Here is a 19,736-nt window from a genome sequence, read left to right as displayed (position 1 = left end):
TCATGGTAACCTCCCCCTTGGCAGTCCCCTCCCGGAGATCCGAATGGGGGACTATTCCGGAATCTTTTGCCAATGGAGAGATCATCATGACACTTCTTCAATTACAGGCCACATGTTCTGTGGATACACGTTACGTGTCTTTAATGCAGTGGTTTCCATTGCCTTCTGCATCCTCATGTCGTTGATCATTGCTGATTCTTCCGCCTTTAGGGGCAATTTCCCACCCCTAGGACAAGAGAGTGCCCTGAACCTCTATCTGCTCCTCCGCCCTCTTTGACAAGGCCGTTGGCAGAATGAGGCTGACTTCTTATGCCGGAAGTCTTCGGCCGCCAATGCTGATTATTTATCAAAATTTAGGCAGTGGCGGGGATCTAATCCGGGACCGAAGACGTTTTGATTATGAATCAAAGACGCCACCCCTAGACCACGGGTGCATCCTTACACCACTGCTAACCTCTGTGTCCTCTGATTGCTCGTGAACAGAAGTGCACCTATGGTGCATTGGCTTCTGCGACTCCTTACGACTGGGGATTTCTGGATGGTGCAGCGACTGTCCGCTTGTCATCGTTTCACGCACATAAAATATGAGTCATTTGTTTCACTATGATCAGTCTATCTCTTATTAAAATCGTTTCTGTTTGAATGAACTATCTTAGCATTCCCTGAAATGACATAGATAAATTACCACACCTCTAAATTAGACAAATTGAACCCCACTTATCCATCATAGTAATCTAGTATGTTACCCGTAAATTCGCAATTTATTATGTGTTACGTGCAGGAATCCAAGCGGCAAAACATTTTAGCACTGCTGAAACGTTATCTATTCCTGCATGCCATTAATCTGTAAATAAATGGATTAAAGTGCTTGTGAATGTACAGGGTGGGGCAAATAAAAGTGGCCCGGACGAATGGATACGATTGGAGATGAATGTATGTATATGTTACAGTCAAAACCCGTTTTTCGTTAGAACGCGTTCTTACTAGTTAAAAATAGTTTTTACTGGGCCACTTCGCGTGTTACCTAATTAAAACTAGCTTTAACTGATTTTCGCTTCTGACCAGCAGTAAATTCAAGTTGTAACTAAGGCTATCAATATTAACTAGTTTTAACTAGTAAGAACGCGTTCTAACTAAAAACGGATTTTGACTGTAACATATACATTACAAATCACAGTTTATATTTATATCTTTGTAAGCAGTTTCTTGATGAAACAGGTAAAAGAATGAAGATGGCTTCAGATTCAATACACGCCATTGCAGAAATTAGTGACAATATAATTATACCGACTGCTGTTATCGACAGAGCAAAAGGAGATCTCGCCAATATTATTGGAGTTGCAGAATGAGATTTTCACTCTGCAGCGGAGTGTGCGCTGACATGAAAACTTCCCGGCGAGAGCTTCTGGAAAGTTTGGAAGGTAGGAGACGAGGTACTGGAAGAAGTAAAGCTGTGAATACCGGGCGTGAGTCGTGCTTCGGTGGCTCAGATGGTGGAGCACTTGCCCGCGAAAGGCAGGGGTCCCGAGTTCGAGTCTCGGTCGGGCACACAGTTTTAAGCTGCCAGGAAGTTTCATTATTGGAGTTGTTCTTCAGGAAGATGAACAGCGCTTGCACAAGACTGGAACGAAATATGGGACACTCGACAAACTGTATTTCAGGTATGTATTTCTGAATTGATTTCAATAGTTAAGGACAAATGTCACACATATTCATTACTTCACTGATTTAATGCTCTGAAAATGTTGCTAACTATTCAAGTAATTAATTTATATTTTAAGTTTTAATACTTACACTGTAATATATTTTATAATATATACTAAGTACCTAACCACCTTTCAAACAAGCTAATTAAAAGTTCTCTTCCAGATCCGAATTCAACGTGTCCAAAGAGAAATTCTTGCTGCTGGAAGACGTGCCAGAGACAAAGGTATCATTAAGAATTGCTGCCAAGATAGCAGCCTTAGGATCAGGACAAGGATTTGTTCGCTGTGTGTGCAAGAAGGCATGTATTTCAGAAAGGCGCTTGTGTAGGAAAACAAAAAACATTTGTAACTCAAAATGTCACGACAGTTTGCCTTGCAGTAACAAATAATCAAAATTTTATTGTTAAAATTTTTGGTACATTTCTCTCTTATTAAGACTGTAGCACCTTGTGGCAAATGTATGAGTAGTTAATATACTTTTATTGTTTCCACTTTCGTAACTAATACTGTTAATATGGCTCTGTAATGTCCTTAAAATGTTTCTTCAGTGTATGGTTATTTTTGTATTGCTGTAGTTCATATTAATGACTTACATGTATGATCAATATTATCAATAAATATTGCATTGCACAATACAAAACTGCTGTTTTTTATTTCCACCAACACGTAGTTGCTCTTAATTTTAATATTTGCCCCTAAATAATTTAATGAAAACTAGTTCTGTCTAGTTTAGTTAGAACACGTTCTTACTAGTTGAGACTAGTTGATACTGATAGCCTTAGTTACAACTAGAATTTACTGCTGGTCAAAAGCGAAAGTCAATTAAAACTAGTTTAACTAGACAAAACACGTTTTGACGAAGTGGCTCAATATAAACTAGTTTTAACTAGTAAGAAGGCGTTCTAACTAAAAACGGGTTTTGACTTTAACACATTCAATTACACCGTGTGACGCGCACGCAACGTGTACTCCTGCCAAGTGATCCACACCGGTTCAGAGTGTAGGTCATGCTTTGTGTCAGTCTGAGTGGGGCAGTGCAAAGCGAGTGATGGTTCAGTGGAGCATCGGGTGTTAGTTGTGGAATGTTACATGACAACAAAGTCGTGAACACGGTGTGATCAATTGCTTGCTGGGAAGTTTAATGGTGTCAGAGTGCCAGCAAAGAGAGCCATGCATCGCTCAGTCCGAAAATGGCGTCATACAGGATCTGTTTTGAACAAGAAAAAAAAAAAAATCCGAAACGTACCCACACACCAGGAAATGTGACTGCAGTTCACCAGAAAATACTTAAGAGTCCTACAAATCGACCCGACGCCTGTCATAAGAGACCGGCATATCTTGTCGATCACGCGGTCGAATACTCCACCCGTACGCGCACGTGCATTCCCCTACCGTTGCTCACGCATTAAAACTATCTGCTGCTTCTCAGCGCCTCCAGTTTTGAAAGTGGCCGTTCACTGAGATAACAATGGATCGTTTGGGCATGGATCTGTTATTTATGTCTGATGAAGCCCGGTTTCACCTGAGCAGTTTTGTCAACTCACAGAACCACACGTTCTGAGCAGCGGGGCATCCGCGTAACTTCCAGGAAACTTCATGATTAGAGGGTTGGGGATTGATGTTCAGTGTCTGCACGCAGCATTATTGGACCCATCTTCTTTCATCAGACGCTGATTTCGGCGGGTGACATCGCCAAAATTTGGAAACCATTTGTGGCAGCATTAACGGAAGACGAAAAGATCTACAGTTATTTCCAACAGTATGGAGCAACTGCCCATACAGCTGGCCGAACCTTGGAGCACATTTACACGGTCTTCACTCCTGATAGAGTTATTAGCAGAGGTCAATCTGGTCACGGCCCTAGCTGGCCCCTCAGGCCACCTGAACTTTCAGTGTGCGATTACTTTGTATGGGGAGCCCTCAAGTCGTGTATCACAACAAACCTGATAGTGTGGAAGAACTGCAGTAGAACATTTCGGATGAGACTGCAGCAGTTCCAGCAGTTTATCTTAGATCCGCCTACAGTAACTTGCTAACTGGGGCTCAAAAGCGCCAAAAGGTGAGTGGTGTTCACTTTCAGCATCTGCTACAGTTAGGTTAGGGCTGTTATTTCTTTTCCTCTACTGTGTTTCTTTGTACCCTGGAACTCTGTTCTCCGGGCCACTTATATTTGCCTCCCCCTGTACAAACGGTGAAGACAATTGTATTTAAGCAGTATGAATGTGAATATTTTAACGTCTTCCCTAAACGGTAACTGAGCTTCATATTTATGCACATATTGTTCAAAAGATCCGTACTTTGTGTCAAATTGATGTGATATGAGGAAGAAAACCAAAAGTCACACTTTATTACCTAGCGACTGCAGAAATGCAGTCGAGAGAAGAGATTGTGCGCTTTCTGAAACTGAGATATTATTACCTCATACCGTCTCTGTTAGGCGCTGACTGAAGTCTTTAAGCTCTTGTTGAGTAAATCCTAAAATAAATAAGGTCAATGGAGGAACCTGTTATGCACCGTTAGTAATGGCTTAGTCAACTTTGTTTTGCACTTTTCTATACATTTATGTATTATATTTATAACTATATGCATTTTCGCGTTTCTCTTACTTTCTTGTACTTAGATAATTGTGGAATGAAATAATGTAACGAAGACTCAGCGCATAGCCTTCACCTGCGAAATAGAGCGGAAAGTGGCTCTCCGTATACAGTGGACAAACGGAGTACAAGCTACAAACAAAGCTGTATACAACCTTACGTTCATAATAAATTACAAATTTAATCACAGAAAATAACAGTTGATCCACGATTTACTTTCAGTCAACAGCAAACTTCAAAAAACGCAGACGAAAATTATCACTCAGCGCATATTTCTCACCTGCGAAATAGAGCGGAAAGTGACTCTGCGTATACAGTAGACAAACGGCGTACAAGCTACAAGCAAGGCTGTATACAACCTTACGTTCATAATATATTACAAATTTAATCACAGAAAATGTTGATCCACGATTTACTTTCAGTCAACAGCAAACTTCAAAAAACGCAGACGAAAATTACCACAGGGCATTTATGCGATATTGGTGCAAAATACTGCTGCAGCATATAGAATCACAAAGCAAACAACACCCAGCAGAAGCTATAAACACTTCCGTGCTAAGTTTTCAGCTTGTATCTAAGAGCAAAAATACTGTTTTCTTAACTGCATGATGTTCTAAAAGTTCTACTTGCACCTGTCAATGCGAATTATCTAATTTCGTGCTGGCACACGACTCCTTGCATCTGTAAGGGTAGCATAAAAACGTGTAAGTGATCAATGAATATGAGCAGAAGACTAAATTCTTTCATTCAGCCAGCATCAGTATCAAAAATTACGCAAAAAATACTCTCTGAGCTACCGAATAACATCTCACAGCCATATTCAGATGTAGTTACTTCCTTAGATCTGCATTGACGTCTGTATATATTCTGCAAGCCATCTTACCGTGTATGACTGTGGGTACTTGGTATTCTATAATCTGCTCGCTTTACCGTTACATTCACAATCGGTGCAGGAGGAAAATGACTGTCGGCAAGCCTGCTATGAACTCTAAATTCTCATATATTACCATCAAGGTCATTCCGCGAGATGTACGTGAGAGAAAGTAACAAGTTGCCTGACAACTGTGATGTAAAATATGTCTCTTTTTAGTATCTGCCACTGTAGTTGGATAAGTATCTATGACACACACTCACTGAACCTGCGACCTGTCTCAAAATACCCTTAGCTATTTAGAATCCTATCTCCTCTGTTAAACCTACGCTGTAAGGACGCCAATTATGAATGAAATTTTATATATTGCCTCCTTCTAGGGTGAAAAATATTTCCTTACGAGTCTTCCAATGAATCTTATTCTGGTATCTTCCTTTTACCACCCGTATGTTGCTGTTCAGTCCCGCCACACAGTTGTGACTGTTTCCAATTAATGATCGCTATGTAACAGTGGTGAATTTTTTCACGCGTTTAGTTGAATGTTATTCAGCGTTATATACCAATCCGTGAATCAACCCCCGATTCCCTGCTGGTTTTCCTTCTCATTGCAACAATATTCTTTGCGGCTTCCCCACTTACAACAGAATCATTCTCCAACAGTCTAAAAAAGATTCCGAAGTTGTCTATCATTCGTACAGTTTCAGTCTTTGTGACGAACATCAATAGATGATAGATAACGTCATGGCGAACAACTTCTGTTAGAGACAAAATGTTCACTGAAATTCGCAGCGACGCTAGTATTCACTGGATCATGGATCACGAGATTCCACCAAACTAGCAGTGTCTACTAACCAGGTGTGCAGCATAACACCTACTACAGTAAAGTGATATAGTGATTTCAACAAGAAAACCATGAGAAAGAGTGTCTCTAAGCGGAGAAAGATATTTTAGAAGCGAATGAAAAGATTCAGTTTTGCTAAGCCTATCGCCTTTGACGCAGAGCTGATGACTGGATGATAGTCATCACACATTGCACACGAATGCCGCAGAGTGATTCCGCCCTGTCTCTCCCAGGGACATACCAAGTCTTGAATGACGTCTAGCGTCCCCGAGCAGCGTCAGTGAACAAAAGTTGTCCCGATGACGTGGTCTACCACCCCTAGAAGTTTAAAACACCTTGTGTACGTCGTAAACAGTAAAAGTCCTACAACACTCGTAGCTGAAGCTAAGTTCAGAGTTGGAAATGCTAAATGTTACATTTAGATCTTATAAACCGAATTCACTAACGATATACACTACTTCGCGATTGCTGGGGAAAATCGTTGCTCATAGATCTTGCGAGAACCCCCCACTTATACTAAACCTCCAGAAATATCTCTGTTTAGCCGCTACGTCCGTAGATGGTGGTATAAAGGGCGTACAGTATAAATGACCACACTTTCCCACCTGTTTCGCGATATTAGTCCAGTCCGTCCTTGAACTGACTTAGTGAGTCGCGGCGTAGAAATTCTTCCTACCTATTATGTGGAGATGCTCTCGTTTTATGTCCCCTGGTTGAGCCGTAGCAGCGCCGTCGGACTCTGCAATACTACTGTCTATGTTTTACGTAATAAAGCGGAAGTCCTGCCGACTATTGTGCACAGTCTGTGGCTTGAGCGTACAATCGGTATAGTTCGCATAAGATAATGTATCTTTGGTTATGCCACAGTTATTCATTTGTTTATTAATACGAGGGTTATTCGGAAAGTAAGGAACGATCGGTCGCGAAATGGAAAATACTGTGAAAATCTGATGAAGCTTTGCACAGATGCTTTGGGCACTGTGTCTAGTACACCCGTCGATCGCATCATGTCGGTCTTTTCAGTTCTGAGCTCACAGTGAGAACGTAAAGATGGCTACAAATTAGCGTCTCCCGCCAAGTATGAGGGCCTGGCGAAATGTTTCGCCTGAAACTATGCAATCCACATAACATAACTGTCACGCAGTTCGTTGTACACGACAGTTCTCGTCCGCAGTCTGCAGGGGCAATGAAGATGCTCCTGCAGCGTTTTCGATGGGAAGTGTTTGATCAGCCACAATACAGTCCGTAATTGGCTACCCCTGAGGTTCATCTTTGCTAAAATGAGCAACACAGACAACGAGCTGCAGTTCAGAGTAGAAAATTATATCAAAAAGCACTGATGGATGTCTTCTATAACGAGGGAATTGAAAAGCTGGTACAACGCTACGACAGATGTCTAAGTCCGAGCAGTGACTGTGCAGAGAAGTAGCTGGAAGGTGGAGCTAACCGTTGCAAATAAATAGGTTTTGATTTTCACTGTGGTTTCCATTTTGCGACCTTTCGTTCCTTACTTTCCGAACAGCTCTCGTATTAACGTTTCCTGGCATTGTGAAATGACTGAAAGATGGTATTTATGACCTGTAGACTCCTCCTGCTGTCTGGGTGGCAAAACGTAACTTTTGCTGACCAATATTTGTTAATAACAGTTACTTGATTCGCGTCAGAAGAAATTTACTTTTCCTATGTATCTCTTTGTTGACGTCACGAGGGATTTCCCCATCGACACATCATCCCCTTGGCTCTGCTGGCCAACTTGGGAACCTACCGTTCGCTTCTTACTCCGTACATATTTTACTTTACGCATGTGAAATAGTAAAACAGGAAATAAAGTGAAAGGCACTCTTATCTGCAAATAAGGGGTAACATACAATCTTTCGCTAAGAGATAACAGTGTCAAGATACTGTCTGAGACTGTTGACAGGTCAGCACTTGGTGGTACACAAAACAACATCAGAGCTCACTCAATAAGAAAAACTCGAGTTTATGTTATTACATCATGTGTAATGAAGTGGGACTGCGGCAGGTCGAAGACTTGAAGAAAACAATTTTATTTGACCTATGCTATTATTGGACCACTGATCCAACTGGTTTCCATAGACTTCTAAAAACTTCAGTCGACGTGGACCTTTGACATTTTTAATGACAACTGCCAGCCAAGACAATGAAGCACCGAAGCAGGTGGCTAAATAAAATTATTAAATAAAAATATGGCTGTTGGTATCTATTTTCTTCGAGAAATATTAGAAGCTGTCCGGGATTCCATCAAACTGTTGTTAGCTGATGTTGTAATTTTCATCGTAAAACGGTGTAGCAGCCATAGCGCTAGCAAGTATGGTCAAGACTATAGAGGAACTCGAACTGAAAGATATGAGCGTAACTAGACGCATTTCGAATGTACTATCTGAGAAGCTGAAGCACTATATAACCTAGTCTTCCTTTCGGAGGTACTGGGAGAGCTCATTACGCGTTCTCCACCAGAGACCCAGAACACGAAGTTCCATCGGCAGTTTGGTGCTGTTTGCCCAGATTCCAACTCCATATATCTCCTTTTCTTCGATGTACTGCTGCACTTCTGCTCAAATCAGTGAGTCTTGCTCCGGATCGCCTGATCAAACTTCTTATCTCAACGCAAACTTGCGTCCAAACATTTTCAGTAGCCCTTATTCGGGGGCTATATTCAACGACAGGCTTAAAGTTTAAGTAAAGTTGTAGGGACAACTGGTATTACATGGCTCGCCTCTGCTAACTACTGTCCGAAGCGTTTTCTAGTCTATATAACAGAGTCATTTGTTCTGACTTGCTTGCGTGATAACGACCAGCCTCCAATCTCCTTCCCCACACAACGACCTCTTGAAATACTTGCAAAGTTTCTCGTGAATGTTTTTGAAACTGGCGATAGAAGCCCAAAATACTAAATATTGTATGAGCATTGAACCATCTTAACGTTTCACCGTAACTGGAAGTCAAAGTTGAATGTTGAAGTGAAACAGTTTGAACTACTCATCGTGAACAACACACCAAGCCACAATGAAATACTATTCCACCTTAGACATTTTTTAAAGTCTTTCTACTGGTTTGATCTGACCAACCACGATCACCTCTCTTGTTATAGGTTCTTCTTCTTAAATTAACAACTCCACCCAGCATTCTCAGTTATAAGGGGCGTTCTAAAAGACATGAGCTGGAGGCATAGTTACAGATACCAGTACCCGTACGTTAAAAGTATTGACCCTGCTGGCTGTTGAGATACTTGTCCCACTGTGACACAAGGTGGTGAATAGGTCTCATAAATTTCCCAGGGCTGCGATGTTAACCAGTTCCACACGTACAGCTGGACGTCGTCGTCCGAGGTGAAACGTTTGCCCCTCAGAGCCTTTTTGAGGGGACCAAATATGGCGTAATCACAGGGAGAGAGGTCCGGACTGTATGGAGTGTGGCCGAGAACCTCCCTTTTGAATTTCTGCAGGAGTGACGCCCATAGGTGAGATTTCCTGGTCGTTCTGATTTCATCGTTGGCTAAGGGTGATCAAGGTTTGCGAGTAACGCTGGCCATTCACTGTTGTCCTGTGCTGCAGGAACTGAATCAGTAGGGGGGCAGGTGGTCAAAGAAGAACGTCAGCGTTACCTTTCCTGTATTCGGACAGATACCTTTTTTTGTGATGATGGTGACCCCGGATACTTCCACTGGAGACTTTGTCGTTTTGATTCTGGTTCGAAATGATGACGCCATGACTCATCTCCAGCCACCACTCGTGCCTGGAACGCATTCCCTTCCCGAGCATGTCGCTGCAGATGAGCAAGGCAGTGGACCATTCGACATGCTTCTGGTGTGGTTGAAGACTGTGGGGCACCCATTGGGCACACACTTTGCGCATGTGCAGTCGTTCCTTCATGATGGTGTGAACACTTCCGACACTCAATCCAACCACGGTGCCTATGGCTTTGTCACTCGGCGGTCCTGGGTAATGAGTGCACCCACCAACTGGACGATGTCATCGGTAATGCAGTGTGGTGCTCCAGGCCGTGCGTCATCGGCTAACAACATCCGTCCTTCCCTGAAGCGCTTGTACTACGCCTTGACTCTTGCATGGGGAATGCGGTGTTCACCGTACACTTGTGACATTCGTCGATGAATGTCCGTTTCTCCTACTCGTTCCGCTGTCAGAGAACGAATTTGCTCTTCTTTCGACGCCTTCATGTCACTCTTTACAATGAGACTGGCAGCGTTGGGCGATTGAAGCATGGTGCTGCTAGCTCTATTTAGTCACGCAGCGTGCCCTCTTGCGACGGGCTGTGAACTTCCACGCTCTGGTCGGAACCACACTTCGTTATACGCGCCACGATATTACCCTCCTGTCATTGGTTTGCGCTTTTTTTTTAACGCCCGTTATAATTTTTGAATTTACGTCTCCTTCTAGTAACATGTAACTACTTCTCTGGTTTTTTAACTATCCTTATTTCACATTATCTGATGAAAAGTATCTGGACACCCTTACATAATGCGGGATTAACCACTAGATATCACGAAGGAGACAAACTGAGGTGTGGTATATTGTGTTATCAGTAGAGTAGCAGAATGGGTTGGTAAGGAGAGCTGAGTGGCTTAGAAAGTGGGCTAGTCATTGGTCGTCATGTGAGTAACAAATTCATCATGCATATTTTAACCCAATCCGGCTCTTGGTAATTTAATTCTGAAGTGAAAACGCGAACAACCACACCTAAATCAAGATCAGGAAGACTTCAAGTATAGATGGACAGGGACCACAGAGCATGACATAAGCGGAAAGAATCAGTTGAGGGTTTCATAGTGGTACCATAATTAAAGCTAGCACAGTAACTGTGCATATGGAGTTAAAAACAATAGGGTACAATGGTCGAGCGGCTCATCATAACCCATACATTTCTGTAGACAGTGCAAAGTAATGGTTGAGGCGATGTGAAGAGCGGACCCACTGGACAATGGATGACTCGACAAGACTTATTTGGAGAGATGGATCACGCTATTCCCTGTGGCAATCCGACAGAAGGACTTGGGTTTGGCAAATGCCTGTAGAACGTTACCTGCCATCATGTGTAATACCTGAAGTGAAGTACGGAGTATGTGATGTTGTGGTATGGGGTATTTTCCGAGGTCGTCCCTTTATTGTACTTAAGAAAATGCTCAATGCGAAAGGCTATGACAACATTTTACTGTAATGTGTTCCGCGTACAGTTGAAGAACAGTTTAGGGACAATGGTAGTATCAACATGACAGAACAGTCTTTCATAAGGCATCATTTTGAGGCAATGGTTTGCGGACAGTAACAACTGGCCCGCCCAGCGTCTCGACCTGAACTGAACTAATTTCTTTACTATGAACTTATTTACGATACATTTCAGAGACACCAGAACCTACGGGAGAAAATGGGCGTGATACTGGGAATGAGAGAGGTGAAAGCCTAATTGAGTTCTGCAATAAATTTCAGCTATTAATAGAGAATACTCTCTTCAAGAATCACAGGAGGAGGAAGTATGTTGGAAACAAGGCGGGAGATACGGGAAGATTTCACTTACATTACATCATGGCCAGAAAGAGATCCAAAAATCAATTATGGGATTGTAAGACGTACCCTGGAGCACATATGGACTCAGATCACAATTTAGTAGTGATGAAGTTGGCTGAAATTCAAGAGACCAGTCAGGAAGAATGATTGCGCAAAGAAGTGCGACACGGAAGAACTAAGGAACGTGAGATGCACTTGAAGTTTTCTAAGACTATAGATACTGCGATAATGAATAGCTTAGTAGGTAGTACAGTTGAGGAGGAATGGATATCCCTAAAAATGGCAATCACAGAAGTAAGAAAGGAAAACATAGGTACAAATTAGGTAACTGTGAAGAAATCATGGGTAACAGAAGAAAAACTTCACTTGTCGATGAACGAAGGTAGTACAAAACTGTTCAGGGAAGTTCAGGAATACAAAAAACACAAGTCACTTAGGAACGGCGGGTCGCTGTGGCCGAGCGGTTCTAGGTCCGGAACCACGCGGCTGCTACAGTCGCAAGTTCTGATCTTGCCTCAGGCATGGATGTGTGCGATGTCCTTAGGTTAGCTAGGTTTAAGTAGTTCTAGTCCTAGGGGACTGATGACCTCAGATGTTAGAAAAAATGTCCCATAGTGCTTAGAGCCATTTGAGCCATTTTGAACTTGGGAATGAAATAAATGAGAAGTGCAGGGAAGCTAAGGCGAAATGGCTGCGTGAAACGTGTGAAGTAATCGAAAAAGAAATGATTGTCAGCATGCAAAAAAATCAAAACAACCTCCGATGGAATTAAAAGCAAGGGTAGGAATCGTAAGAGTGCAATGGGAATTCGACCGTCAAATGGAGAGGAGAGAGCTGATAGGTGGAAAGAGTACAATGAAGGCCTCTGTGACAGCGAAGACTTGTCTGATGATGTGATAGAAGAAGAAACAGAAGTTGATGTAGAAGAGATGGGGGATCCAGTATTATAATCACAAGCTAGAAGAGCTTTGGAAGACTTAAGATTGAATAAGAGAGTAGATAGATAAGATTCCATCAGAAGTTCTAAAATCATGGAGAAAAAGGCAAAAGAACGACTATTCACATTGATATGTGGAAAATATGAATCTGGCGATATACCATCTGACTTTCAGAGAAACATCATAACATCGTCCACACAATTCCGAAGATCTCAAGAGTAAACAATTGCGAGAATTATCGCAAAATCAGCTTAACACCTCATGCATCCAAGATGCTGACAAGGATAATATACTGGCTAACAGAAAAGAAAATTCAGGATGTGTTAAATGACGATCAGTTTGGCTTTAGGGAGGAGAAAGGCATCAGAGAGCCGCTTTTAACGCTGCAGCTTATAATGGAAGCAAGGTTAACGAGAAATCAAGACACGTCCATAGGGTCTGATAAAACGTTCGACAGTCTTGAATGGTGTAAGATGTTCGAAATTCCGAGAAAAATAGGTAAGCTTTGGGAAAAGACGGGTATTATACAATATGTACAAGAACCAACAGGAAGGAATAAGACTGGAAAACCGTGAACGAAGTGCTCGGATTAAAAACGATGTAAGACAAAGAAGGTAATGAGAAGTAGCAGAAATGAGAATAGCGAGAAACTAAACATCAGTATTGATGATCACGAAGTAGGTGACGTTAAGCAATTCTGCTACCTAGCAGCAAAATAAACCATGACGGACGGAGCAGGGAGGACATAAAAAGCAGATTAGCATTGGCTAAGAAGGCATTGCTGGCCAAGAGAAGTCTGTTAGTACCAAACATAGGCCTTAATTTGAGGAAGAAATTTCTGAGAATGTACTTTTGGAGCACAATATTGTACGGTAGTAAAACATGGACTGTGGAAAAGCCACAACATAAGAGAATCGAAGCGTTTGAGATGTGTGCTACAGTAGAATGCTAAAAGTTAAATGGACTGATAACGTAAGGAATGAGTAGGTTCTCCAGAGAATTGGTGAGGAGAGGAATATATGGGAAATACTGATAAGAAGAAGGAACTAAATGGTAGAACATCTGTTAAGATATCACAAAATACCTTCCCTGGTACTAGAGGGAACTGTGGAGGGTAAAAACTGTAGAGGAAGACAGAGGTTGGAATACATCCCGCAAATAATTTGAGAATGTAGGTTGTAAGAGCTTCTCTGAGATGAAGAGATTGGCACAGGAAAGGAATTTGTGACAGGCTGCATCAAACCATTCAGGAGACTGAAGACTCAAAAAAAAAAAAAAAAAAAAAAAAAAAAAAGGCACATGTACACTGCATGTACCTGTAAAGGTATAACATTGGACAGTTGTACAATACATAGTTCAGAACATACGACGTCAGAACGTTTCGCTACCCGAAAATGCAAATACAGGGCGAAATTCAATTTACAAATAGATGAAATGTGCGTACAAATACGCGTGAAATAAGTTAAATATGTGTGAAATATATTTGACATGTGCGTACGTGAGCAAAGCCACGGGTAAAAACCTCATCCTGAACCTGTGGAACGATTTCAACCAAATTTGGTCACATATTAGGTACAGTTCGGAAAGAAATACTGTAAGGGTAAAAGCCACCAGCCTCTTGCTGCGATGAGTGTGGTAACATGGAGAAGAAAGAGAAGGTACAACGATGGGGAGACAGGCACAGACAGGACGAGATGGGCAGAGATGGGGACCCGGAAATGGACAGAGAGAGGTGAGAGGAGAAGATGGACAGAGGAAACAGGAGATGGAAAGAGACAGGGGGAGGAAGAGGGCAGCAGAGGAATACGAGAGGTGGGGATGAAGAGGGGAGGAGGAAATGGAGACAAGTTGAGGAGACGGAGCGAGGTGGCGCAGTGGCTAGCAAACTGGACTCGCATTCGGGAGGACGACGGTTCAATCCCGCGTCCGGCCATCTTGATTTAGGTTTTCCGTGATTTCCCTAAATCACTCCAGGCAAATGCTGGGATGGTTCCTTTTAATGGGCACGGCCGACTTACTTCCCCATCCTTCCCTAATCCGATGAGACCGATGACCTCGCTGTTTGGTCTCTTCCCCCAAAACTACCCAACAAGTTGAGGAGATAGACAGGCAGATGGCAGAGAAGGACACAAAGAGAAAAGGGAAGAAGACGAACATTAATCAGGAAAGAGGAAATGGGCAGAGAGAGGAAGGAGATGGACAGAGAGAGGGGTAAGAGGAAAAAAACAATGAGTGGGGGCTGGAGGAGGTAAGCATATAGAGGGATGGTGGAGACGGACAGAGAGAGGGGAAGGTGAAGGTGGACAGGGAGGAGATGGATTTATAGAAGATTTAAATAAGTACTCGAGTAACGCATGGTTTCTCAGCTAGTTATAGCTCGCGGCCTCATTCAAAAAGTTTACTACCTTCATTAGCTAGATGTAGAATGTGAAGCACCTCTCGCATAGAAATTTCAGATCACGTGCTACATTTCACTATGTCCTCGGTATAATCCTATTATAGGACAGCTAGACGTCAGACCTATTATGGTTGTAGAGGCGCCAGTGGTCAACTTAAGCTGAGTACAGTGCCACCACTGATTAAACAGCTACAAACGTTACAAAAAGTTTGATGTCACTGTTGCAAAAACCTAGCGAATAAACAAATTTGTATGTTCGTTATGTAGGTCCTATGAAGGTGCACTGAGGACACACAAGATTCGTATATAGCAAAGCTGGTGAAAACGAAGAGGCGCACCGTATCTGCGCAAATCGTTTCACAACCTGCTACTGCTTCGGTCATTTACTTTTTCCCCGTCAATTTCACGAGGGTTGCACAGTGTCTGTTAGATGTTCGATTCGCTCAAAACCATCGTAGCGCCGGCTTTCACTAGTTTCCTTCCTATCTTACGTGAAACTAAGAAAGTATTACAGGACCTGTTGAATGGAATGGCCTACTAATCACAGAATTGGAATATAGAGTAAAGCAATGAAAGAAGAAAACAAGCGTCCAGAGCTCAGCGATGTCTGGAAGTGAGTCATGGACTCTGAGAACACCGGAAAGAGGGGAACAGAACGATTGACATGTTGTGCTGAAAACTGACTGAAAAGATGACAAATGAGAACATTTTCATCAGAAACAGAAAGGAAAGGAATACGTGGAAGGTGCTAACCAGAAGAATGACAGGTTTATAGGACACGGGTTAAGACATGAGAAAATACTTTCCATGGCACTAGAGGAAGCGGAAGAGGAGAAAAACCGGAACTTTGAGATTAAGTGATTGACTCAAGAAAATGTGGCACCAAACCAGACAAAACATTGTTACTGAAAAAGAATAAAACATGACCTCCGATCTTCAGTGTACCTTGAGAGAGTGGGTCATAGGTCATGGCTTTACCATCCTAAAATGTTCCTGAACATGATATTTGTGGTGGGTGTTGAGTCATTGTACGGGTGGGCGTTGTAAACAAGTATGAACGCAACTGAATATTCTCGTATTTTACCCAACGAAGTCGAACTACAATGGGCAGATTTCTCAAACTGCCCGCTCTGACATGCTGAGCACTGAAATGTTCAGAGAAATGATTTTATGCAGCACAACGCTAACTGAGTAGAATGGTCCCTGACTCAATTTTCATGAACCACAAACAGCACAGTTCCTTCCAAGACGATGATCATTTCAAAGGCGATTAATCTCTTTGGTCATGAGGAAAAAGTTGTCCTACTCAAACGTAACCTTCAGAAAATGGAAGGACAAACTGGAACTAGCGAATGAAGTCGAGTAAGAAATGAAACAATATTCCTACGGAACTCCACAACGATTTTGTGGAATGTGCCCGACCATATTCAGCTAGTACATTACAACCGAATGAGGACTTGTTGTTACGTTTCGTTGGCATGTATCTGAGAATGAAGACTTTTATCATAAGCTACTGTAGCGAATACACCTTTCTGGAATTGGTTACACATAGGAATTCCTATCGTAATGTGCAAGTAAATCCGGCATGTGTAGATAATCTTTTGGCGTCCCGATACCTACGTTAACAAAAACTGAAATGCAGTTCATGATTATTTACTAACTTATATACATAATGTGTAAAAAACGTTTGCTGTCGTTTATATAAATATCAGAAAAACACATGATTTATGGACTTGTGTGTGATATGCTTGAAGGCAATTTTTCCGTTGTCACAGATGCGGACAACACTGTCTTGCTTTAATAGTTAATTGTACTTCCTCTTCATTGATACTGGGAACACAATAAACGAGAGAAAACAGGAAAGAACCCGGACACCACGTTCACAAATAAAAGATAATAAAAGATATATGACATATTTTTATACTAACTAGTATATTTGTCAAACTATAAAATAAGTATAAATTATTTTTCTTGTGAGTAGTTATATGCTTTCAAATACCTATAGAGGGCCAAGTTCCAAAACCACAAACAGTCCACCAGGATTAATTAATGGCAAATAAATCTCTTCTTAGAATAACTTATTTATAATTCGGCTCGAGGAATATTGGAAGCGTTTGTAGTTGTCACCACTTGGAAGATTTGTGCATCAAGTATATTAACTGCAACAGTAAAATGATTTACTTACGTAGCTTCGCTATTAAATTGAACGTTAGATAGACTTATATTTGTGTGATTAATGTTCTCAATTATTTGCTGCCGGATGGCTTACTGGACTGAATTCAGATCAAGGATTAAACTTATAGACCGCAATAATTCAGTGAAAGTTAAAACCGAGTTTTCCTCGGCACCTGCGCCTGATCTTATTAATTCGTTATAGGTAAGGCATTAGCTATACCCCAAACCAACGTAAAGTGAGTATTGATACGCACCTACAGAAAATCATGGCATACTTTCTAAAACGCACTTCTATTTTTCAAATATTTTACGTCAGCTATTTGCATGTGCCTTTCGTTTAATTTTGATGTCTTCAAATTAATCTCAAAACGCATAGCGTTCATGGAGATACTGCAATACACCAAATTCTTTGCGTGGAGTATCCCCTTGGTTAAAAACGTTTTTCTGGGTCACTCATGACCTTCAAAAACGAAACGTCGTGTCAGTTTCTTGTGAGGTACACGCTTATCAGTAGGCGGGTAGATGTAAGACCCGTCTGTACAGGTGTAAATGTCGCTGGAGAGTCGAACACGATGTTCTAACGTTTAAGAATATCTATCGACGCACTTCATATTGTGCTAACACTTCGAAATGTTACACACGCCGAAATAGTTATTGTGAACTACATTACTCTAGTAATGAGCCAAGCAGGAAACGTTTTCGCTTTTCTTAAACACTGTACAGAAACATCTGTACCCAAAGACTGGAAAGTTGCACAGATCACACCAATATTCAAAAAAGGTAGTACGAGTAATTCACTAAATTACAGGTGCATATCGATAACGTCGATATGTAGCAGGATTTTAGAACATATATTGTGTTCGAGCATTATGAATTACCTCGAAGGAAACTGTCTATTGACACACAGTCAACATGGGTTTAGAAAACATCGTTCCTGTGAAACACAACTATCTCTTTGTTCACATGAAGTGTTGAGTGCTATTGACAAGGGATTTCAAATCGATTCCGTATTTTTGCATTCCCGGAAGGTTTTTGACACTGTACCACACAAGCGGCTCGTATTGAAATTGCGCGCTTATGGAATGTCGTCTCAGTTATGTGACTGGGTCTGTGATTTCCTATTAGAGAGGTCACAGTTCGTAGTAACTGACGGAAAGTCATCGAGTAAAACAGAAGTGATTTCTGGCGTTCCCCAAGATAGTGTTATAGGTCCTTTGGTGTTTCTTATCTATATAAACGAATTGGGAGACAATCTGAGCAGCCGTCTTCGGTTGTTTGGAGATGACGCTGTCGTTTACCGACTAATAAAGTCATAGGAAGATCAAAACAAACTGCAAAACGATTTAGAAAAAAATATCTGAATGGTGCGAAAAGTGGCAGTTGACCCTGAACAACGAAAAGTGTGAGGTCATCCACATGAGTGCTAAAAGGAACTCGTTAAACTTCGGTATAATCTAAAACCCGTAAATTCAAGTAAATACCTAGGTATTACAATTACGAATAACTTCAATTGGAAGGAACACATAGAAAATGTTGTGGTGAAGGCTAACCAAAGACTGCGTTTTATTGGCAGGACATTTAGAAAATGTAACAGATCTACTAAGGAGACTGCCTACACTACGCTTGTCCGTCCTCTTTTAGAATACTGCTGCGCGGTGTGGGATCCTTACCGCATAGGACTGACGGAGTACATCGAAAAAGTTCAAATAAACGCAGCACGTTTTGTAGTATCGTGAAATATGGGAGAGAGTGTCACAGAACAGATACAAGATTTGTGCTGGAAATCGTTAAAAGAAAGGCGTTTTTCGTTGCGACGGAAACTTGTCACGAAATTCCAGTCACCAACTTTCTCCTCCGAATGCGAAAATATTTTGTTGACACCGACCTTCATAGGGAGGAACGATCACCACGATAAAATAAGGGAAATCAGAGCTCGTACGGAAAGATATAGGTGTTCATTCTTTCCGCGCGCTATATGAGATTGGAATAATGGAGAGTTGTGAAGGTGGTTCGATGAACCCTCTGCCAGGCACTTAAATGTGATTTGCAGAGTATCCATGTAGATTTAAATGCAGATGTAGTTTGCAGAGCGTACACGGCGCGAGGTATAGAGATTGAAACGTTGGCGTATATTATACACCCTGGCAACACTAACTTGTCGTAGTATCAGAAATGTGTTGGGCCAGATCAAGTCGTTGGTTCAGCACGCCGCTTCGCTAAAAATTATTGTAAAATCAACATCTCAGTCAGCAGCAAACTTGAGAAGAATTCGCGTTTAAAGTGTCGGCTGCAGAGCCGTACACACACGTGGCCTCGCAGCCGGCTGACACCTGTGACTCACCCGTGCAGCGGCGGCGGCGTCTGCTCTGCGTGTTGCGCGCTGGATGCGGTCCGCGGACACACTGCCGACCAGACGTTCATTCCAGCTCCAGCTCCAGGTGCCGCCCCCCTCCCCCCCCCTTCTAGGCCCCCACCTGACGCGGCACGCGCGCAACCTTGCACTCTGCGTGCTGCCGCCTTCCGCTGCAGACACAGCCACCGACAGGACCTCTCCGCCACGGCCCGTAGTATTGCCACTCTGCGGCCACGTTAAGCTTAGGGCCTAATCACACTAGGACGCTACAGCAGGTCTGCTGGCTGCTGGTATCGTTCAGGTCTGGTAGTACAAGA

General features: G+C 42.2%; 1 protein-coding gene across 1 annotated transcript in view; it reads right to left on the bottom strand.

The window, feature by feature from the left end:
• LOC126438146 (glucose dehydrogenase [FAD, quinone]-like) overlaps positions 1–19,461 on the bottom strand; it is a 472,618-nt gene extending 453,157 nt beyond the window's left edge. Inside the window, exon 1 of the mRNA XM_050090522.1 lies at positions 19,408–19,461. The gene's annotated coding sequence lies outside the window, so the exon portion shown is untranslated. The remainder of the gene's footprint in view (positions 1–19,407) is intronic.
• Positions 19,462–19,736: the final 275 nt, after the last annotated feature.

The sequence above is a fragment of the Schistocerca serialis genome, unplaced genomic scaffold (assembly GCF_023864345.2).
Source record: "Schistocerca serialis cubense isolate TAMUIC-IGC-003099 unplaced genomic scaffold, iqSchSeri2.2 HiC_scaffold_1261, whole genome shotgun sequence".
Classification (NCBI taxonomy): Eukaryota; Metazoa; Arthropoda; class Insecta; order Orthoptera; family Acrididae; genus Schistocerca; species Schistocerca serialis.
This window is presented reverse-complemented; position numbering and strand designations above follow the sequence as displayed.